Source organism: Kogia breviceps, chromosome 2 (genome assembly GCF_026419965.1).
Source record: "Kogia breviceps isolate mKogBre1 chromosome 2, mKogBre1 haplotype 1, whole genome shotgun sequence".
NCBI lineage: Eukaryota > Metazoa > Chordata > Mammalia > Artiodactyla > Physeteridae > Kogia > Kogia breviceps.
Genome location: NC_081311.1, coordinates 100802644 through 100824019, shown reverse-complemented (window position 1 = coordinate 100824019; position 21376 = coordinate 100802644). Strand labels below are relative to the sequence as shown.

Here is a 21376-nt window from a genome sequence, read left to right as displayed (position 1 = left end):
GAATGATTTTAGTGGCAAGTAATGGAGACTTGAGTCTTAAAGGCCTGTATTGTTTACCTAACAAGATGATCCAGAAGAAGGATGTCCTGGGGTTGCTTCCACAACTCAGTGATGTCATCGAAGACCCAGGTTTTCTCCATTTTCCTACTCATTTTCCTAAGCATTGGCTTTTTGTCCTGAGGCCAATTGCCTCTTGGTCACAAGGTGGCTGCTTATATTCAATTAAAGGGAAGGGATAGCACCAAGGAGCTTTTCTCTCCAGCCTTTCCTTTTAACAAGAAAATGAAATCTCTCCCTAAGTCCTCCCAAGAGACTTCTCCTTATCTTTCATTGATCAGGATGTTGTCTCACGGCCACTGTTTGCTGTAAGGAAGAAAGCAGAGGATGGCTACTGGGGGGCCAACTGTCAGTGTCTGCCAAGTCACCTTTTGAGAAATCCTTGCACAAAACTGGAAAGAATCAAGCATAGTGCTTCCAGGCCCCCTGGAGAAAGAACAGGGATGATTTCCTCTCCCAAACATCACCCGCTCTTTTGCGTAAAACAAACACTGAAATGCATCGTCAGAGGACCTCCATCATGAATCACCATCACATTTTTCTCTTTTGGCTGTACTGTGGGGCACGCGGGACCTTAGTTCCCAGACCAGGGATCGAACCTGTGCCCCCTGCAGTGGAAGCACGGAGTCCTAACCACTGGGCCACCGGGAATTTCCCACCTGTCACATTTTGGGAAGGGAAAGAAGTACATATGCTAGCAAGTGATGTCCTGACGTTTAGTTCAAGATGTATGTGACATTTCGGAATTTTGGTTCACTGAATGATGAGATGTGAGAGGATAACTAAATTTTAGTTGAGGATATTTTCTACAGGAGAGAATGATGTGTTCATGGCGACAAATACAAGGGAGGCTTGAGTTAAATGATTCCCATCTGGAGCCATCATGCCACCGAGGACTCTGTTGTCCCTAATTTGGATAAATCTGTTTGCAAGAAACTGATTATTCATCTTTGGGCCCCGTGACGTTAACTTTGCCATTTTGGAACAATAATCAGAAGGCCTTCAAGGTTAAAAATGCAAGAGCACGGTTTCATAAATCACTGAAGGGCACTGTTAATAGTGAGATAATAAGTCATAAATATCTGTTCCCTCAGTCCCCCACGGCAAACTGGGGAACAAAGACACCAGCTGAGGAAAAGTAAGTGTCTGTGCAGAAACCTTCCTGGCTCAAAGTTACAAATGAGTGGAGAAGTCCACATGTAATGTGAAACTCAAGTAAACCTAACAGTTGGCATCATACATTATGGGTGGGTTGTTTGCTTGCTATAATTAAAGTGGCATCAGTGGTTAACAGCCTTGAAAATTAAACTCAACAACAAAAACTTTTGAAAGGGATAATCAAAGCCTTCTGAATAATGAAGTTAACACCTCCCTGTTATGAGGAAAGAGAATGTTCTTGAGGTATCTTGTTTCATGTCTGTGTTCTTGATGCTGTGGCCATTGTTTGAACAGACACGTTTGTTTTTACCCATAGGGGTCAGTGGGGTGCCTTTGCGTTACCCTCAATTTCTGGTTCCACCAACTAGGCCAGGCTGGGCGGACGGCTTGGCGTCAGTACGCATGTGCAATGCAGACCTTGGCACCTCCCTTGTTATTTGGCCCTTTAAAAAATGTTAGCATTCTTGTTTGCTTCCTGTGGCCATCTGCAGCTCCAGTGGATGGGGCATCTTTGGCTTTTAAAATATTCACATCCACAGCAAAGGAAAAGTACTTAAGAGCCAGAACACAGAATTGTCCAGGAAAAAACTACCTCCAGGTCTTCTCCTCCCTTTATGTCTGATGAATTGTGCCCAGCAAGGCAGTAACGAGGCACAAGTATGTATAGATAAGCTTCTTCTTCCCGAAATGTCCTCATTAGCATGAAGACCATCAAAATTCCTCACACGGTATTCTTTAAGAGAAAAAAAACAAACAAACTTGGGAACAAATAGAAGATTTTTTTTCTCCCAGTTTCTTTGAAAGCTCACTGAAAATGCATATAGTTCATTCCAATTACCCATTTCCAAGCATTTTTCTTTGAGGAGCTGTTCCTAGTCCTGCATGGAATAGTTACTGTAGTGTAATCCTAACTCCGGTGCAGTAAGTGTTGGTGATTTTTCGAGTAGAGGAAGATTAGTCTTACTCCCAGAGGGGCATTCACACAAGTAGCAGTTTGCCATCGAAGTTCGACTTTAGAACTAAATTATACAACATGGGGTGAAAAGTTATGGACTATTAAAAGCTCTCTTTAGGAATTTCCATCTATGTGCCAGCAAAGAGAACAGAGAAAAAGATCCATGCATCATGGTCCATAAAGAAGAGAGGATGCATGCTTTATGTTTCTATTTTAATTGACCGTTGAGACAGAGACTAAGGTGAGAAAACTAGGAAAATAACCTACATGTTTAAAAAGCATGCTTATAGCAAGTAGGTCATGGTGGAACTGTAGTCCCACAATCTCTGGGGTGGCCCAAGGTTGCATGTATATCTGCGTTTGGGGGAAGGGGGTGCACAATACGCCAGGTCCTCCTTCTACCCTGATTCAGCTCAACCCACTGAGCAAAAACAATGTTAAATGGCTTTTGTTTCTGACTCTCCAAGTCCAGAGGCTATGGGAGCAGAACGTTAGTTGGAAAATGCCTCCCAGTCCCGCAGACGATGGCTACAGAATAAGTTCTAGGACACTGTGCAAACTGGGTCAAATGGAACCTGGTGGGGTTTAGCGGGTACCCAGCGGTTATCAGCCATCTTTCTTACCCAGGTTCTGAGCAAGTTGAGAAATAAAACAAGGAACAAGACAGATGAGGCCCAGAATATCACCATTGTTACTAAGAAAGACTAGGTTGGAGGGAATAGCTTTGGGGTGAGAGTCAAACAGTTTTCCAAATTCGCATCTTCAAATTAGCTGGTTTACCCAGTCCAAACAATGCCAGAGAAGGACGTTTCTTGCCCCGGGGAGCAGGGCAGACCACCTGTTTGCTATGAGCCACTCACTCCCAAGAAAGATAAGAAAGGGGGTGAACAGCATGTGCCCTGTTTAGTCTCTTCTTAAATTTACCAATCAGATATGTCACTCCACCTCCCTTGGGGAAGAGAGGGGATAGAGGTCTAAAGAGGCCAGGAGTTGCGCTAATTGAGGGAACATTGGAAGAGGGGGAAGACCATTCCCCCAGTAATCTTCCCTCAAGCCTGTCACACTGAAAAATAGTCATTTCCAGAGCCCCCAAGGCCTCTGAGGCACGAAGGAAGTAATTAGATAGCACAGATGTTCGGGGCTACCATCTGTCACCTATACAGACATACATACGTCACTGGTCACTCACGTTTCACTGCAGCATTTATTTGGGTAGAACATAGAAAAATGATATAGACTTGTCCCTCACCCAATACCAGCGTCTTTTATGAAAAATTTTTTATTTTGAAATAATTTGAGACTTGCAGAAAAGCTGCCAAAATAGTAGAGAGTTTCCGTGTACCCTTCACCCAGCTTCTGCTAATGTTAGTAACTAGCATCGCTGTAGTACAGTGATCAAAACTAAGAAATTAACATTGGTGCCATACTGTTAATTCAATCATGGCTTGTATTTGGATTCCACATGTTTTTCCTTTTTCTATTCCCGGATCCTCTCCAGGATCCTACATTGCATTTCATGGTCATGTCTCCTCCTCTAATCTCAGTTACCAGTTCCTCACTCTTTTCTTGTCTTTGTGATCTTAACACATTTCATTTTTATTGAAGTACAGTTGATTTACAATATTGTGTCAGTTTCAGGTATACAACCAAGTGATTCCATTACACATATATGTATGTATATATCTGTATTCTTTTTTTCAATTCTTTTCCATTATACTTTATTACAAGATATTGAATATAGTTCCCTGTGCTATGCAGTAAATCCTTGTTGTTTATATATAGTAATGTGCATTTGTTAATCCCACGCTCCCAATTGCTCTTCCCTTCCCCTTTGGTAACCATAACTTTGTTTTCTATGCCTGTGAGTCTGTTTCTGTTTTGTAAATAAGTTCATTGGTACTGTTTTTTAGATTCGATGTGTAAGTGACATCATATGATACTTGTCTTTCTCTGTCTGACTTACTTCACTTAGTATGATAATCTCTAGGTCTATCCATGTAAATAATAAATAATGCAAATGGCATTATTTCATTCTTTTAAATGGCTGTTTAATGTTCCATCATGTAAATGTATATACATATACACACACACACATATATACACATATATACATATATATACCACATCTTTTTTTTTACATATATATACATTCTTTTTTAATATTCTTTTTCATTATGGTTTATCACAGGATATTGAATATAGTTCCCTGTGCTATACAGTAGGATTTTGTTGTTTATCCATTCTATATGTAATAGTTTGCATCTGCTCATCCCAACCCCCTCCCCCATGGCAACCACAAATCTGTTCTCTATGTCCATGTTTCTGTTTCATAGATAGGTTCATTTGTGTCATATTTTAGATTCCACATATAAGTGATATCATATGGTATTTGTCTTTCTCTTTCTGACTTACTTAGTATGATAATCTCTAGTTGCATCCATGTTGCTGCAAATGGCATTATTTCGTTCCTTTTTAATGGCTGAGTAGTATTCCATTGTATATATATACCACATCTTTATCCATTCCTCTGTCCATGGACATTTAGGTTGTTTCCATGTCTTGGCTATTGTGAATAGTGCTGCTATGAACATAGGGGTTCGTGTATCTTTTTGAATTATAGTTTTATCTGGATATATGCCCAGGAGTGGGATTGATGGATCATACGGCAATTCTATTTTTAGTTTTCTGAGGAACCTCCGTACCTTTTTCCACAGTGGCTGCACTAACTTACATTCCCACCAACAGTGTAGGAGAGTTCCCTTCTCTCCACACCTTCTCCAGCATTTGTCATTTGTAGACTTTTTTTTTTTTTTTTTTTTTTGGCGGTACATGGTCCTCTCACTGTTGTGGCCTCTTCCATTGCGGAGCACAGGCTCCAGACGTGCAGGCTTAGCGGCCGTGGCTCACAGGCCTAGCTGCTCCACAGCATGTGGGATCTTCCCGGACCGGGGCACGAACCCGTGTCCCCTGCATCGGCAGGCAGACTCTCAACCACTGCGCCACCAGGGAAGCCCTGTAGACTTTTTAATGATGGCCATTCTCACTGGTATGAGGTGGTACCTCACTGTAGTTTTGATTTGCAGTTCTCTCATAATTAGCAATGTTGAGCATCTTTTCCTTTTCCTATTGGTGCCTATTTGCCATCTATATTTCTTCTTTGGAGAAATGTCTTTTTAGGCCTTCTGCTCATTTTTCAGTTGGGTGGTTGTTGTTGAGTTGTATGAGCTGTTTGAATATTTTGGAAATTAAGCCCTTGTCAGTTGCATCATTTGCAAATATTTTCTCCCATTCTGTAGGTTGTCTTTTCTTTTTGTTTATGGTTTCTTCTGCTGTGCAACAGCCTCTAAGTTTGATTAGGTCCCATTTGTTTATTTTTGTTTTTATTTCTATTGCTTTGGGAGACCTAAGAAAACATTGGTACAAGTGGTACAAATCAGAGAATGTTTTGCCTATGATCTCTTCTAGGAGTTTTATGGTGTCATGTCTTATGTTTAAGTCTTTAAACCATTTTGAGTTTATTTTTCTGTATGGTGAGAGGGTGTGTTCTAACTCCACTGATTTACATGTGGCTGTCCAACTTTCCTAACATCACTTGCTGAAGAGACTAGCTTTTTCCCAATGTATATTCTTCCTCCTCTGTTGACCGTAGCTGTGTGGGTTTATTTCTGGGCTCTCTATTCTGTTCCATTGATCCATATGTCTGTTTTTGTGCCAGTACCATGCTGTTTTGATTACCATAGCTTTGTAGTATTGTCTGAAGTCTGGGAGGGTTATGCCTCCTACTTTGTTCCTTTTCTTGAGGATTGCTTTGGCAATTCTGGGTCTTTTGTGGTTCCATATGAATTTTAGGATTATCTGTTCTAGTTCTGTAAAAAATGTCATGGGTAATTTGGTAGGGATTGCATTAAATCTGTATATTGCTTTGCGTAGTATGGCCATTTTAACAATATTAATTCTTCAAATCCAAGAGCATGGGATATCTTTCCATTTCATTGAATCATCTTCAGTTTCCTTTATTAATGGTTTATAGTTCTCAGCATATAAGTCTTTCACCTCCTTGGTCAGGTTTATTCCTAAGTATTTTGCTTTTAGGGGTGCAATTTTAAAAGTTTTTTTTTTTTTTTTTTACATTCCCTTTCTGATATTTCATTGTTGTAAAGAAATGCAACCAATTTCTGTATGTTAAGCTTGTATTCTGCTACCTTGCTGAATTCGTTTATCAGTTCTAGTAGTTTTTGTTTGGAGTCTTTAGGGTTTCATATTATCTGATAAGGTATCATCATCTGCATATTATGACAATTTTACCTCTTCTCTTCCAATTTGGATACTTCTTATTTCTTTTTCTTGTCTGATTGCTGATTCCAATACTATGTTTAATAGAAGAGATGAGAGTGGTCATCCTTGTCTTGTTCCAGATTTAGTTTAATTAATTTATTAATTTATTAATTAATTAATTAATTTATTTATTGGCCATGCCACATGCAGGATCTTAGTCCCCCAATCAGGGATTGAACCCATGCCCCCTGCAGTGGAAGCATGGAGTCTTAACCACTGGACTACCAGGGAAGGCCCTTGTTCCAGATTTTAGCAGGAAGGCTTTCAGCTTTTCACCATTGAGTATTATATTAACTATGGGTTTGTCATAAATAGCTTCTATTATATTGAGATATGTTCCCTCTATACCCAGTTTGGTAAGAGGTTTTATCATGAATGGATGTTGAATTTTGTCATATGCTTTCTCTGCATCTATTGAGATGATCATGTGGTTTTTGTCTTTTCTTTTGTTTATGTGGTGTATCACATCGATTTGCATATGTTGAACCATCCTTGTGAACTTGGGATAAATCTCATGTGGTTGTGGTGTGTGATCTTTTTTATGTGTCATTGGATTCGGTTTGCTAATATTTTGTTGAGAATTTTTTGCATCTAAATTCATCAAAGATGTTGGCCTGTAATTTTCCTTTTTGGTGGTGTCTTTGTCTAGTTTTGGTATCAGGGTGATTGTGGCCTTGTAGAATGAGCTTTGGGAGTGTTCCTTCCTCTGCACATTTTTGGAAGAGTTTCAGAAGGATAGGTCTTAACTCTTCTCTAAATGTTTGATAGTTGAGATTTCTCCTTTTTCATTTCTTATTTTGTTTATTTGGGTTCTCTCTCTTTTCTTCTTGGTAAGCCTGGCCAGAGGTTTGTCAGTCTTGTTTATCCTTTAAAAAAACCAACTCTTGGTTTTATTGATTTTTTTCTGTTGTTTTATTTTATCTCTATTTTATTTTATTTTCTCTTCAATCTTTATTATCTCCTTCCTTCTGCTGACTTTAGGTTTTGTTTGTTCATCTTTTTCTAATTCTTTTAAGTGGTAGGTTAGGTTGTTTATTTGAGATTTTTCTTGTGTTTTTGAGGAAGGCCTGTATCTCTATGAATTTCCCTCTAAGAACTGCTTTTGCTGCATCCTATAAATTTTCTATGGTTGCGTTTTCATTGTCTTTTGTCTCAAGGTATTTTCTAATTTCCTCTTTGATTTCATCATTGACCCGTTGGTTTTTTAGTAGCATGTTGTTTAGTCTCCATGTAATCAGTTTCTTCTCATTTCTTTTTCTGTGGTTGATTTCTAGTTTCATGCTGTTGTGGTCAGAAAAGATGCTTGAGATAACTTCCATACTCTTAAATTTATTGAGGCTTGTTTTGTGCCCTAGTATGTATACCACATCTTCTTTATCCATTCATCTGTCAGTGGACATTTAGGTTGCTTCCATGTCTTGGCTATTGTAAATAGTGATGCTATGAACATTGGGGTGCATGTATCTTTTGTGACCTTGACAGTTTTGAAAAGGACTGGTCAGCTTTTTGTACACTGTCCCTCAATTTGGGTTGGTCTGACGTTTCCTCATGATCAGATTGAGGGAACAAGAACACTCAGAAGGAACTGCCATCACCTCTCCATGCATCACATCAAGGGGTGTGTGATGTCAGTATGTCTTGTTATGGGTGATGTTAAGTTTGATCACTTAATTAGGTGGTATCTGCTGGGTTTCTCCACTGTAAAGTGACTGTTTCTCCCTTTTTATTTAATACATTTTTTTTTTTTTTTTTTAGCGGTACACAGGCCTCTCACCGCTGTGGCCTCTCCCGTTGCGGAGCACAGCCTCCGGACGCACAGGCTCAGCAGCCATGGCTCATGGGCCCAGCGGCTCCGTGGCATGCGAGATCTTTCCAGACTGGGGCATGAACCCATGTCCCCTGCATCAGCAGGAGGACTCTCAACCACTGCGCCACCAGGGAAGCCCTAATACATAATTTGAAGGAGATAATTTGAAACTCTACAAATATCCTCTTTCCACTCAAACTTTGCTCAGTAATTTTAGCATCTACCAGTGGATTTTTCCCTCACCAGTTAGCACTGTGATGGTATAATCTTTTTATTTTTTTATTTTTATTTTTATTTTTTTGCGGTACGCGGGCCTCCCACTGCCGTGGTCTCTTCCACCGCGGAGCACAGGCTCTGGACACGCAGGCTCAGCGGCCATGGCTCACGGGCCCAGCCGCTCCGCGGCACTTGGGACCCTCCCGGACCGGGGCGCAAACCCGTGTCCCCTGCACCGGCAGGCTCCCAACCACTGCACTACCAGGGAAGCCCTGTGATGGTATAATCTTAATTTCTGTTTCTCTCTTCCTTCTGCATTTATTACTTGAAATTCTTTTGTAAGGAAGAGCTGTCCCTTCTCCTCCAGGTATTTATTTATTCAATTGTTTATTTATATAAGTATGAACTTATGGGTATTCACTTTATTTTATGGGTTCTAATATAGTACTTTTGTTACTTATTGTTCAAACTGCTCCAGCTATCCACTGGGAGGTTGACTTCCGTGTCCTTTAAACATGCCCCATCCTTTCTCGTAAGTTAATTGATTGATTGCTGCACTAGGTCTTTGTTGCTGCACGTGGGCTTTCCCTAGTTGCAGCGAGCATGTGGGATCTTCCCAGACTGGGGCACGAACCCGTGTCCCCTGCATCAGCAGGCAGACTCTCAACCGCTGTGCCACCAGGGAAGTCCCATTCTTAATTTTTTAAACTCTGTTATATAGGTGTAGTTTTCTCCCTATTCAAGAGGATAAACTATGGCTTAGAGAAGTTAAGTGCCTTATTCAGTTTTCTCCAGCAAGAATTCTAGTCTAGGTCTGTTGGACTCCCAGGTTCATGTTCTTTCTACTGGGTAAAGAATCATATCAGAAGCAAAATGAAACATGCACTTTATCCACTTCAGCTTCCTCTACCCCATTTCATAGACAAGGAACTGAGGCCAGTAAATGAGAAGATCAAGTCTTCTTCAAGACCCAGAACTTGATGGAAGAAATTAATGGAAGACCCTGATCCTCTGGCACTCAGCTCAGTAGTATTTCTTTACATTCCAATGAGTATAATTCTTCCCAGATTATTTTCATTGGTAAGATGACCAATGATTTCAGTTCATTATTGAAACTTCCTTTGCTTAGCTTATGATCTAATATAATTTACCATTGTGTTTGCCAGAAACCATGAATGGGATTTTTGAGCCTAAGTGATCATTTTGATAAGTCAAGAGACAACATGTCAGAGAAAGAACTGAACAGTAGACCCACACACTACCCAATACCTTGTTTTTATTATGTATTTATTTACATATGTATTTATATGTATTTATGTATATATGTATATATATACATATATATACATATATATATGTATGTATATATGTATATATGTATTTATTATGTATTTATTTATATGTATTTATTTACGCGGCATGTGGGATCTTCTCGGACCGGGGCACGAACCCATGTCCCCTGCACTGGCAGGCGGATTCCTAACAACTGCGCCACCAGGGAAGCCCTTCACCGGGTCTTAGTTGCAGCACACGGGACCTTTGTTGCGACACGTGGAATCTTTAGTTGCGGCCCATGGGAACTTTTTTTTTTAGTTGCAGCATGTGGGAACTTTTTTTAGTTGCAGCATGCAAACTCTTAGTTGTGGCATGTGGGATCTAATTCCCTGACCAGGGATTGACCTGGGCCCCCTGCACTGGGAGCACAGAGCCTTAGCCCCTGGACCACCAGGGAAGTCCCTACCCAATACCTCCCTAATAAGTGACATTGCCACTTTAATTCCCAAATTATCTCTTTGGCAATATAAATTCACTTGAAAATGATATTTTCTGAAAGAAACAAAATTATTAACTTTTTTCTTTTCAACTATGTTTTTTGTTTGTTTATTTTGTTTTTTTGCTGTACGTGGGTCTCTCACTGTTGTGGCCTCTCCCGTTGTGGAGCACAGGCTCCGGACGCACAGGCTCAGCGGCCATGGCTCACGGGCCCGGCCGCTCTGGGCATGTGGGAACTTCCCAGACTGGGGCACGAACCCGTGTCCCCTGCATCGGCAGGCGGATTCTCAACCACTGTGCCACCAGGAAAGCCCCAACTATGATGTTTTTAAGAAGACTTAGAAAACCAGAAAATTCCTGAAAATAAGTACATCTAGAAAATTATAATTAAGCTCAGAGGGGGAACAAGTTACCACATCAATATGTATACTATGCTTTAAGAGGCTCCCTTGAAAACAGAAAATAAGAACAGTGGAGTCCAAGCAATACTCTGGATCCACCATGGTTAAAACAAGGATAGTACAGAAGATAAGACCTGCTAAAACTAAAGCAGCTTCTTATACAATTGAGGTGGCTTCTGGTTATATTGGAGACACTGAAGAAAGGACCCTGTAACAGGGTTTGGCTTTAAATATAACAGAACTATAAAATAGCTAAATACAAATCTTGCTCAGCAGACCTGCATCCTGCCCATGCTGGAAACAGCATTCAGGTACTGCTCCAACATTGCCTTTCTTTTTTATTTTTTAACATCTTTATTGGAGTATAATTGCTTTACATTATTGTGTTAGTTTCTGCTGTATAACAAAGTGAATCAGCTATACATATACATATATCCCCATATCTCTTCTCTCATGTGTCTGCCTCACACCCTGCCTATCCCACTCCTCTAGGTGTTCACAAAGCACCAAGCTGATCTCCCTGTGCTATGCAGCTGCTTCCCACTAGATATCTATTTAAATTTGGTAGTGTATACATGTCCATGCCACTCTCTCACTTCGTCCCAGCTTACCCTTCCCCCTCCTTGTGTCCTCAAGTCCATTCTTTACATCTGCATCTTTATTCCTGTCCTGCCTCTAGGTTCTTCAGGACCATTTTGTTTAGATTCCATATATATGTGTTAGCATACAGTATTTGTTTTTCTCTTTCTGACTTACTTCACTCTGACAGACTCTAGGTCCATCCACCTCACTACAAATAACTCAATTTCCATGCTTGCTTTTTGTGGCTGAATAATATTCCATTGTATATATGTGCCACATCTTTATCCATTTTTCTGTTGATGGACACTTACGTTGTTCCAGGTCCTAGCTATTGTAAATAAAGCTGCAATGAACACTGTGGTACTTGACTCTTTTTGAATTATGGTTTTCTCAGGGTATATGCCCAGTAGTGGGATTGCTGGGTCATATGGTAGTTCTATTCGTAGTTTTTTTAAGGAACTTCCATACTGTTCTCCATGGTGGCTGTATCAATTTACATTCCCACCAACAATGCAAGAGGGTTCCCTTTTCTCCACACCCTCTTCAACATTTATTGTTTCTAGACCTTTTGATGATGGCCATTCTGACTGGTGTGAGTTGATGCTTCACTGTAGTTTTGATTTGCATTTCTCTAATGATTAATGATGTTGAGCATTCTTTCATGTGTTTGTTGGCAATCTGTATGTCATCTTTGGAGAAATGTCTATTTAGGTCTTCTGCTGATTTTTGGATTGGGTTTGTTTTTTTGATATTGAGTTGTATGAGCTGCTTGTATATTTTGGAGATGAATCCTTTGTCAGTTGCTTCGTTTGAAAATATTTTCTCCCATTCTGAGGGCTGTCTTTTCATTTTGTTTATGGTTTCCTTTACTGTGCAAAAGCTTTTAAGTTTCATTAGGTCCCATTTGTTTATTTTTGTTTTTATTTTCATTTCTCTAGGAGGTGGGTTTAAAAGGATCTTGTGATTTATGTCATAAAGTGTTCTGCCTCTGTTTTCCTTTAAGAGTTTTATAGTGTCTGGTCTTACATTTATGTCTTTAATCCATTTTGAGTTTATATTTGTGTATGGTGTTAGGTAGTGTTGTAATTTCATTCTTCTATGTGTAGCTGTCCAGTTTTCCTAGCACCACTTATTGAAGAGGCTGTCTTTTCTCCATTGTATATTCTTGCTTCCTTTATCAAAGATAAGGTGATCTCGAAAGATGAATGGATAAATAAAATGTGACGCATACATACAATGGAATATTACTTAGTCATAAAAAGAAACGAAATTGAGTTATTTATAGTGAGGTGGATGGACCTAGAATCTGTTATACGGAATGAAGTAAGTCAGAAAGAGAAAAATAAATACTGTATGCTAACACATATATAAGGAATCTAAAAAAAAAAAAGTTTCTGAAGAACCTAGGGGCAGGACAGGAATAGACACGAACGTAGAGAATGGACTTGAGGACATGGGGAGGGGGAAGGGTAAGATGGGTTGAAGTGAGAAAGTGGCATGGACTTATATAGACTACCAAATGTAAAATAGGTACCTAGTGGGAAGCAGCCACATAGCTCAGGGAGATCAGCTTGGTGCTTTGTTACCACCTAAAGGAGTGAGATAGGGAGGATGGGAGGGAGATGCAAGAGGGAGGAGGTATGGAGATATACGCATATTTATAGCTGATTCACTTTGTTAGAAAGCAGAAACTAACACACCACTGAAAGCAATTATACTCCAATAAAGATGTTAAAAAAAAAAAAAAAGGATAGGGTGACCATATGTGTGTGGGTTTATCTCTGGGCTTTCTATCCTGTTCCATTGATCTATATTTCTGTTTTTGTGCCAGTACCATACTGTCTTGATTACTGTAGCTTTGTAGTATAGTCTGAAGTCCAGGAGCCTGATTCCTCGAGCTCCATTTTTCTTTCTCAAGATTGCTTTGGCTATTCGGGGTCTTTTGTGTTTCCATACAAATTGTGAAATTTTTGTTCTAGATCTGTGAAAAATGCCATTGGTAGTTTGATAGGGATTGCATTGAATCTGTAGATTGCTTTGGGTAGTATAGTCATTTTTACAATGTTGATTCTTCCAATCCAAGAACATGGTATATTTCTCTATCTGTTGGTATCATCTTTAATTTCTTTCATCAGTATCTTATAGTTTTCTGCATACAAGTCTTTTGTCTCCTTAGGTAGGTTTATTCCTAGGTATTTTATTCTTTTTGTTGCCATGGTAAATGGGAGTGTTTCCTTAATTTCTCTTTCAGATTTTTCATCATTATTGTATGGCAATGCAAGAGATTTCTGTGCATTAATTTTGTATCCTGCAACCTTGCCAAATTCATTGATTAGTTCTAGTAGTTTTCTGGTAGCATCTTCAGGATTCTCTATGTATAGTATCATGTCATCTGCCAAGAGTGACCATTTTATTTCTTCTTTTCCGATTTGTATTCCTTTTATTTCTTTTTCATCTCTGATTGCTGTGGCAAAAAATTCCAAAACTATGTTGAATAATAATGGTGAGAGTTTGCAACATTGTCTTGTTCCTGATCTTAGTGGAAATGGTTTCAGTGTTTCACCATTGAGAATGACGTTGGCCATGGGTTTGTCATATATGGCCTTTATTATGTTGAGGTAAGTTTCCTCTATGCCTACATTCTGGAGAGTTTTTATCATAAAAGGGCGTTGAATTTTGTTGAAAGCTTTTTATGTATCAGTTGAGATTATCATATCGTTTTTATCCTTCGATTTGTTAATATGGTGTATCACAATGATTGATTTACATATATTGAAGAATCCTTACATTCCTGGGATAAACCACACGTGATCATGGTGTATGATCCTTGTAATGTGCTTCTGGATTCTGTTTGCTAGTATTTTGTTGAGGATTTTTACATCTATGTTCATCAGTGATATTGGCCTGTAGTTTTCTTTCTTTGTGACGTCTTTGTCTGGTTTTGGTATCAGGGTGATGGTGGCCTCATAGAATGAGTTTGGGAGTGTTCCTCCCTCTGCTATCTTTTGGAAGAGTTTGAGAAGGATAGGTGTTAGCTCTCCTCTAAATGATAGAATTCGCCTGTGAAGCCATCTGGTCCTGGGCTTTTGTCTGTTGGAAGATTTTAAATCACACTTTCAATTTCAGTGCTTGTGATTGGTTGGTTTATATTTTCTGTTTCTTCCTGTTTCAGTCTCGGAAGATGTGCTTTTCTAAGAATTTGTCCATTTCTTCCAGGTTGTCTGTTTTATTAGCACATATTTGCTTGTCATAATCTCTCATGATCCTTTGTATTTCTGCAGTGTCAGTTGTTCCTTCTCCTTTTTCACTTCTAATACTGTTGATTTGAGTCTTCTGCCTTTTTTCTTGATGAGTCTGGCTAATGGTAATTTTGTTTATCTTCTCAAAGAACAAGCTTTTAGTTTTATTGATCTTTGCTATCATTTCCTTCATTTCTTTTTCATTTATTTCTGATTGAATGTTTATGATTTCTTTCCTTCTGCTAACTTTGGGGGGTTTTTTTGTTCTTCTTTTTCTAATTGCTTTAGGTATAAGGTTAGGTTTTTTATTTGAGATTTTTCTTGTTTCTTGAGGTAAGATTGTATTGCTATAAACTTCCCTCTTAGAACTGCTTGTACTGCATCCCATAGGATTTGGGCTTCCGTGTTTTCATTGTCATTTGTTTATAGGTATTTTTTTATTTCCTCTTTGATTTCTTCAGTGATCTCTGGTTAATTAGTAGTGCACTGTTTAGCCTCCATGTGTTTGTATATTTTTACAGATATTTTTCCTATAATTGATATCTAGTCTCATAGCATTGTGGTTGCAAAAGATACTTGATACAATTTCAATTTTCTTAAATTTACCAAGGCTTGATTTGTGACCCAGGGTATGATCTATCCTGGAGAATGTTCCATGAGCACTTGAGAAGAAAGTATATTCTGTTGTTTTTGGATGGAATGTCCTATAAATACCAATGAAGTCCATCTTGTTTACTGTATCATTTAAAGCTTGTGTTTCCTTATTTATTTTCATTTTGGATGATCTGTCCATTGGTGAAACTGGGGTGTTAAAGTCCCCTACTATGATTGTGTTACTGTCGATTTTCCCTTTTATGGCTATTAGCATTTGCCTTATGTATTGAGGTGCTCCTATGTTGGGTGCATAAATATTTTAAATTGTTATATCTTCTTCTTGGATTTATCCCTTGATCATTATGTAGTGTCCTTCTTTGTCTCTTTTAATAATCTTTATTTTAAAGTCTACTTTGTCTGATATGAGAATTGCTACTCCAGCTTTCTTTTGATTTCCATTTGCATGGAATATCTTTTTCCATCCTGTCATTTTCAGTCTGTATGTTACCCAACATCTGAAATGGGTCTCTTGTAGACAGCATATATATGGTCTTGTTTTTGTATCCATTCAGCTAGTCTATGTCTTTTGGTTGGAGCATTTATTCCATTTATATTTAAGGTAATTATCATTATGTATGTTCCTATTGCCATTTTCTTAATTGTTTTGGGTCTGTTTTTGTAGGTCTTTTCTTTCTCTTTTGTTTCCTTCCTAGAGAAGTTCCTTTAGCATTTGTTGTAAAGCTGGTTTGGTGGTGCTGAACTCTCTCAGCTTTTGCTTCTCTGTAAAGGTTTTAGTTTCTCCATGAAATCTGAATGAGATCTTTGCTGGGTAGAGTAATCTAGATTGTAGGTTTTTCCCTTTCATCACTTTAAATACGTCCTGCCACACTCTTCTGGCTTGCAGAGTTTCTGCTGAAAGATCAGCTGTTAACCTTATGGGGATTCCCTTGTGTGTTAATTTTTGCTTTTCCCTTGCTGCTTTTTTTTTTTTTTTTTTGCGGTACACGGGCCTCTCACTGTTGTGGCCTCTCCCGTTGCGGAGCACAGGCTCCGGACGCGCAGGCGCAGCGGCCATGGCTCACGGGCCCAGCCGCTCCGCGGCACGTGGGATCTTCCCAGACCGGGGCACGAACCCACGTCCCCTGCATCGGCAGGCGGACTCTCAACCACTGCACCACGAGGGAAGCCCTCCCTTGCTGCTTTTAATATATTTTCTTTGTATTTAATTTTTGATAGTTTGATTAATATGTGTCTTGGCATGTCTCTCCTTGGATTTATCCTGTATGGGACTCTTTGCACTTCCTGGACTTGATTGTCTATTTCCTTTCCCATATAAGGGAAGTTTTCAACTGTAATCTCTTCAAATGTTTTCTCAGTCCCTTTCTTTCTCTCTTCTTTTTCTGGGACCCCTATACTTTGAATGTTGGTGCATTTAATGTTGTCCCAGAGGTCTCTGAGACTGTCCTCAATTCTTTAGATTCCTTTTTTTTATTCTGCTCTACGGTAGTTATTTCCACTATTTTATCTTCCAGGTCACTTATCTGTTCTTCTGCCTCCATTATTCTGCTATTGATTCCTTCTAGAGTATTTTAAATTTCATTTATTGTGTTGTTCATCTTTTTCATCTTTTTTTTTCTTTTTAGTTTTCTAGGTCCTTGTTAAACATTTCTTGTATTTTCTCCATTCTATTTCCAAGATTTTGGATCATCTTTACTATCATAACACTGAATTCTTTTTCAGGTAGACTGCCTGTTTACTGTTCATTTGTTTGCTCTGGTGGGTTTTTACCTTGCTCCTTCATCTGCTGCGTATTTCTCTGTTTTCTCATTTTGCTTAACTTACTGTGTTTGGGGTCTCCTTTTCACCGGCTGCAGGTTCGTAGTTCCCATTGTTTTTGGTGTCTGCCCCCAGTGGGTAAGGTTGATTCAGGGGGTTGTGTAGGCTTCCTGGTGGAGGGGACTGATGCCTGTGTTCTGGTGGATGAGGCTCAATCTTGTCTTTCTGGTGGGCAGGACTGCGTCTGGTGGTGTGTTTTCGGGTGTCTGTGACCTTATTATTATTTTAGGCAGCCTCTCTGCTAATGGGTGAGTTTGTGTTCCTGTCTTGCTAGTTGTTTGGCATAGGGTATCCAGCCCTGTAGCTTGCTGGTTGTTGAGTGGAGCTGGGTGTTAGCATTGCCATGGAGATCTCTGGGAGAGGTCTCGCTGATTGATCTTACATGGGGATGGGAGGCCTCTGGTGGTCCAATGTCCTGAACTCGGCTGTACCACCTCTGAGGCTCAGGCCTGACATGTGGCCAGAGCACCAAGACCCTGTCAGCCACACAGCAGCTGTGTGACTGCAGGTGAATGATTCTACCTCTGTGCCTCAGTATTCTCCTCTCAGCACTCTTTCCTGGCTTTTCCTGAAGTCCTCTTCTTCCTTTGATCTTCTTATCTTCAGTTCCACGATAGATGATAAAAATCTCTCTATCATTGATATCGATCAATGGATGTGGTGACGTTCGGCTCGCTGGGGCCAGGCCTAGGCCACGCCGGACAATGGACAGACTTTCATGGTGAACTGGGCTGCCCTTCTTCTGCCCAGGGCCCCTTGCCTCTCGTCCCCATGTTTAGGTGGTGTTGAAAGTCAGGGGTGTGGCATCCAGCCCGACCCCTGGTCTCCTGACCCCAGCCTCAGGGCCTCAGAGGGCCGGAGTCCTCAGACACTCTCGCTTCACCACCTCACCGTGTTTCCCAACTTTACCTTTCTTTTCTCATTTTCCCTTCAAGCTGTGTAGTCATTTTCTGCACCCCCATGGATTCCAAGCCATCTGCAAAGTGTGTATTTGCTATCAAAAATATACTTTCTATAGAGACAATTCAATTAAAATATTTTAAAGTATGGAGATAAGCTTCTAAAAATAGTGTAAAACTAACGAAGGTCTTTGGTAGAGTAGCATTGGCAACCCTGGAACCCAGAGAGATCCTTTATGATATTCTTCAAAAAGCGAACGTTCAAGACTGTTGGTAGTTTGCTTCTCTCATATACCTGGAGAGGAAAGATTGGGTGGAAGGGACAGATTTCATATTGTAACAGTGACTGGATTTTGATAGAATAGAACAGAGGTCAGCAAACTATGGCCCCTAGGCCCATTCTGGTCCAATGCCTGTGCTATGAAGTGAATTTTGTCCCTCTGTCAATTTATGTGTTGAAGTCCTAACCCTCAAGGTTGATGGTATTTGGAGGCTGGGGCTTTGAGAGGTAATTAGGGTTAGATGAGGTCACAGGATGGGGTGCTGGTCTTATGGGATTGGTCTCCTTATAAGAGAGGGAGAGACCACAGAGGAAGGGCCATATGAGGACACAGTTGTCTACCAGCCAGGAAGAGGGTTTTTGCCAGAAACCTAATTTTCTGGCACTTTGATCTTAGACTTGTAGCCTCCAGAACTGTGAGAAAAATAAATTTCTGTTGTTTAAGCTGTGCAGTCTGGGGTATTTTCTTATAGCAGCCCAAGCAGAGTAATGTAGCTTGTTTCTGTAAATGAATTTTTATAGGAACACAGCCACACCCATATGTTCATGTATTAACTCTGGCAGCTTCCATGATAGAATATCAGTGTTGAGTAGTTGTGACCAAGATCATTTGATCTGCAAAGGGCAAAAGATTTACCCTCTAGCCCATTACAGAAAAAATATGCCCACCCCTGGAATAGAAACTTACCCTATACAGCATAGGTTTTGAACAGGAAAAACCATCCCAGTGGGATATTAAGGGGCCAAAGGGAGGAAACTGCCTTAGTGGACAGGCCAAACTAGCACTGGCCTAGTCCCCTCCAGGAGTGTCCTGGACTTCCAGTCCTAACCCGTCCCCTTCCAACCCGGTCACCTGGCACATGAGCTGAGTGGTTGACAAGAAACATTCCTGCCCTCATAGGTTGAAGTCCTTGGGGGGACCCTGTCCTCTAGTGAGGCTTACAGGACAGATCATTTGTTATGACAGTGGGGTAGAAAGGGAGTAAATGTTATAGAACAGCATGGAAAGCAACGAAGAAGAAATCAGCTTGTCTCCCCCTCTCCACGGGGCGCTGGAAGCTTCCCCGCTGCCCAGCAGAGAGGGAGCAGGTTGGCGTGCAGGATGAAATCTTTGCTGGTAGCGAAAGGACTTCTCCCTGAATACATTACCATGTGCATTGAGAGTCTGCATGTGCTCTCTCCCTTCCCAAAGTAGCAAATGGGAAGTTTAGACACCTGTGTCAGAATCATCTGGGGTTGGCTCTGGGGATCTGTGCATTTAAGGAATACCTAGGTAATTCTTCTGCACACTGATGTCTGAGAGCCACTGGGTGAGCAGTTCCCACCTGCTGGAGTTCCAGCACTGTTCCTACGTGGGGAGTGGGTGCCCCTATGACCAGCCCCTGAGTGAAGAAACTTGACGAAGAACCCTAGTCAAAGGCACCACCCAAACGATTCAGTACACGAAAGAGTTTTTGTGCCTGGGCTCCGCCAGCCAGGTCAGCCTTGAGGTTTCTGGGTCAGAACGCCAGCCTTGGAACCATATTCTAACACTCAGTAATGTGGAATTCCACGGCTGAGACCACTGCTGGGCTGGGCTGACTTCAAGCAGAGTTGTTCCAGGTGCCTTGTTTTCTTCCCGCTCAACCTGTGGTGACCCAGTTGTGTTCGGAACAGGCAAAAAGAGCTGGGCTCAAACACAAAGCAAAAACACCATCTTTCTTCCTCTTCCCATGTAATCAATAATTCAACCCTGTAAAGCAAGCCTGACTCCTGATGGAGCGCTTGCTGCAAAGAAGCGGACAGGGCCATCCAGCATCTGCATCAACTTCTAACACTTCTTTCTGTCTGTCTTTCTCTCTCCCTCCTCCTGCCCTGTCTCCTGGCCTGCCTTGGGTCTTTCTCCATCTGAATGCAAAACGAACATGTCTGCTACAGTGTGGCCCAAATAGAGTCTAAGAGGGTGCCAGGATAGAATGTGAACAGCTGTCGGGGAGAAGAGCCAGTTACTTTAAATGTCAGAGCAAATCAGTTACTGAACTCAGCGTCCCCTCTGCATGACGCACCATTGTGCCACAGATCCAGCAAGTGGCCACTTAGGTGAATTAAGGATGTGAATCAGAAAGTGCCCCACAGACATAATAGTAACACCAGTAACAGTAATAATAGCAGCAGCAAACACTTGTAGAGAGTCTACCTTGTGCCGGGTGCTTCTCCGAGTGCCTTACACATAGTTCACTTAACCTGGAAGGATCATTTCTAGTGTCTGTAAAACGCACCATGGAACAGAGATGTATTTGTACCACCTATTCGAATGCATTTCAATCTCAATATATACTTAAGTCCAGCGTGTAGGGTATGGTGGATCTAATTCCTTGTTCCTTATTTGTATGTTTTATGTTTTCAACATAATTCTTGGAAGCATCGTTTCCTTAAATGTTGAGTTTCATGGGGCCTGAAGACCAGGGACCTGTACAATTGCTACAGTGGAATAAACTCTTCTAGACGGAACCTCAGTGTTTTTTTTTTATGCCTTTCTGCATCCCCTGGCATGTCCATCATTCACATTTTAAATAAGTTGAATACAGATGACTTCCCCAGGAGAGAACAATTGGTGTTAGTTTTAAAAGCAGCATAGCCACCCATCTAAATCCAGGGACCCCTCAGGGGGGCCCACCTCTCTAAAGACTTGAGAGGATTAAAGATTTAAACGCTGGGTGTCTTGATTAATCTGGTGACAGGGGGTGGCGTGTTCCACAAGCACACTTCGGGTCCGCAGATTAGAGCCGTCAGAACTGACTTGGCGTTGGCAGGGCATCTCCGTGTCCCGACAGGGTGGCACGGCTGGGAGCTGGCCCAAGCTGTGTTTGATGGACAGCCTTCCTCAACCTGCCGAGCCTGCTAGCTCTGGGTCTGAATCCCCACTACCAAGTTATAGCCTCTCACAGCCCTGTCTGTATCAACCAAGGCCTGGAGGTGGGTTTTAGCTTTATGTGACCTCTGTTATCCAGGTTCCACCAGCCGAATAAAATTGTGGTTCACCTAGTCAGAAAAGCACCCACTGTTACGGAACCTCCAGGCCCCCTTCGATCTTTTTTCTTTTCTTTCTTCCTCCCTCCCTCCCTCCCTCCCCCTCTCTTTCTTTCTTATTGAGCCCTTATATGCCAGTCACTATTCTAATTGCTGGAGCTATATGCTACTAATAAAATACATTAGTAAAATGTGTACTGTATTAGAAGAGATTAAGAAAGAAGTCATGCAGGAA

General features: G+C 40.9%; 1 protein-coding gene across 1 annotated transcript in view; it reads left to right on the top strand.

Moving 5' to 3' along the window:
* LYPD1 (LY6/PLAUR domain containing 1) overlaps nt 1-21376 on the top strand; it is a 66753-nt gene that overhangs the window by 12264 nt on the left and 33113 nt on the right. The window lies entirely within an intron of this gene.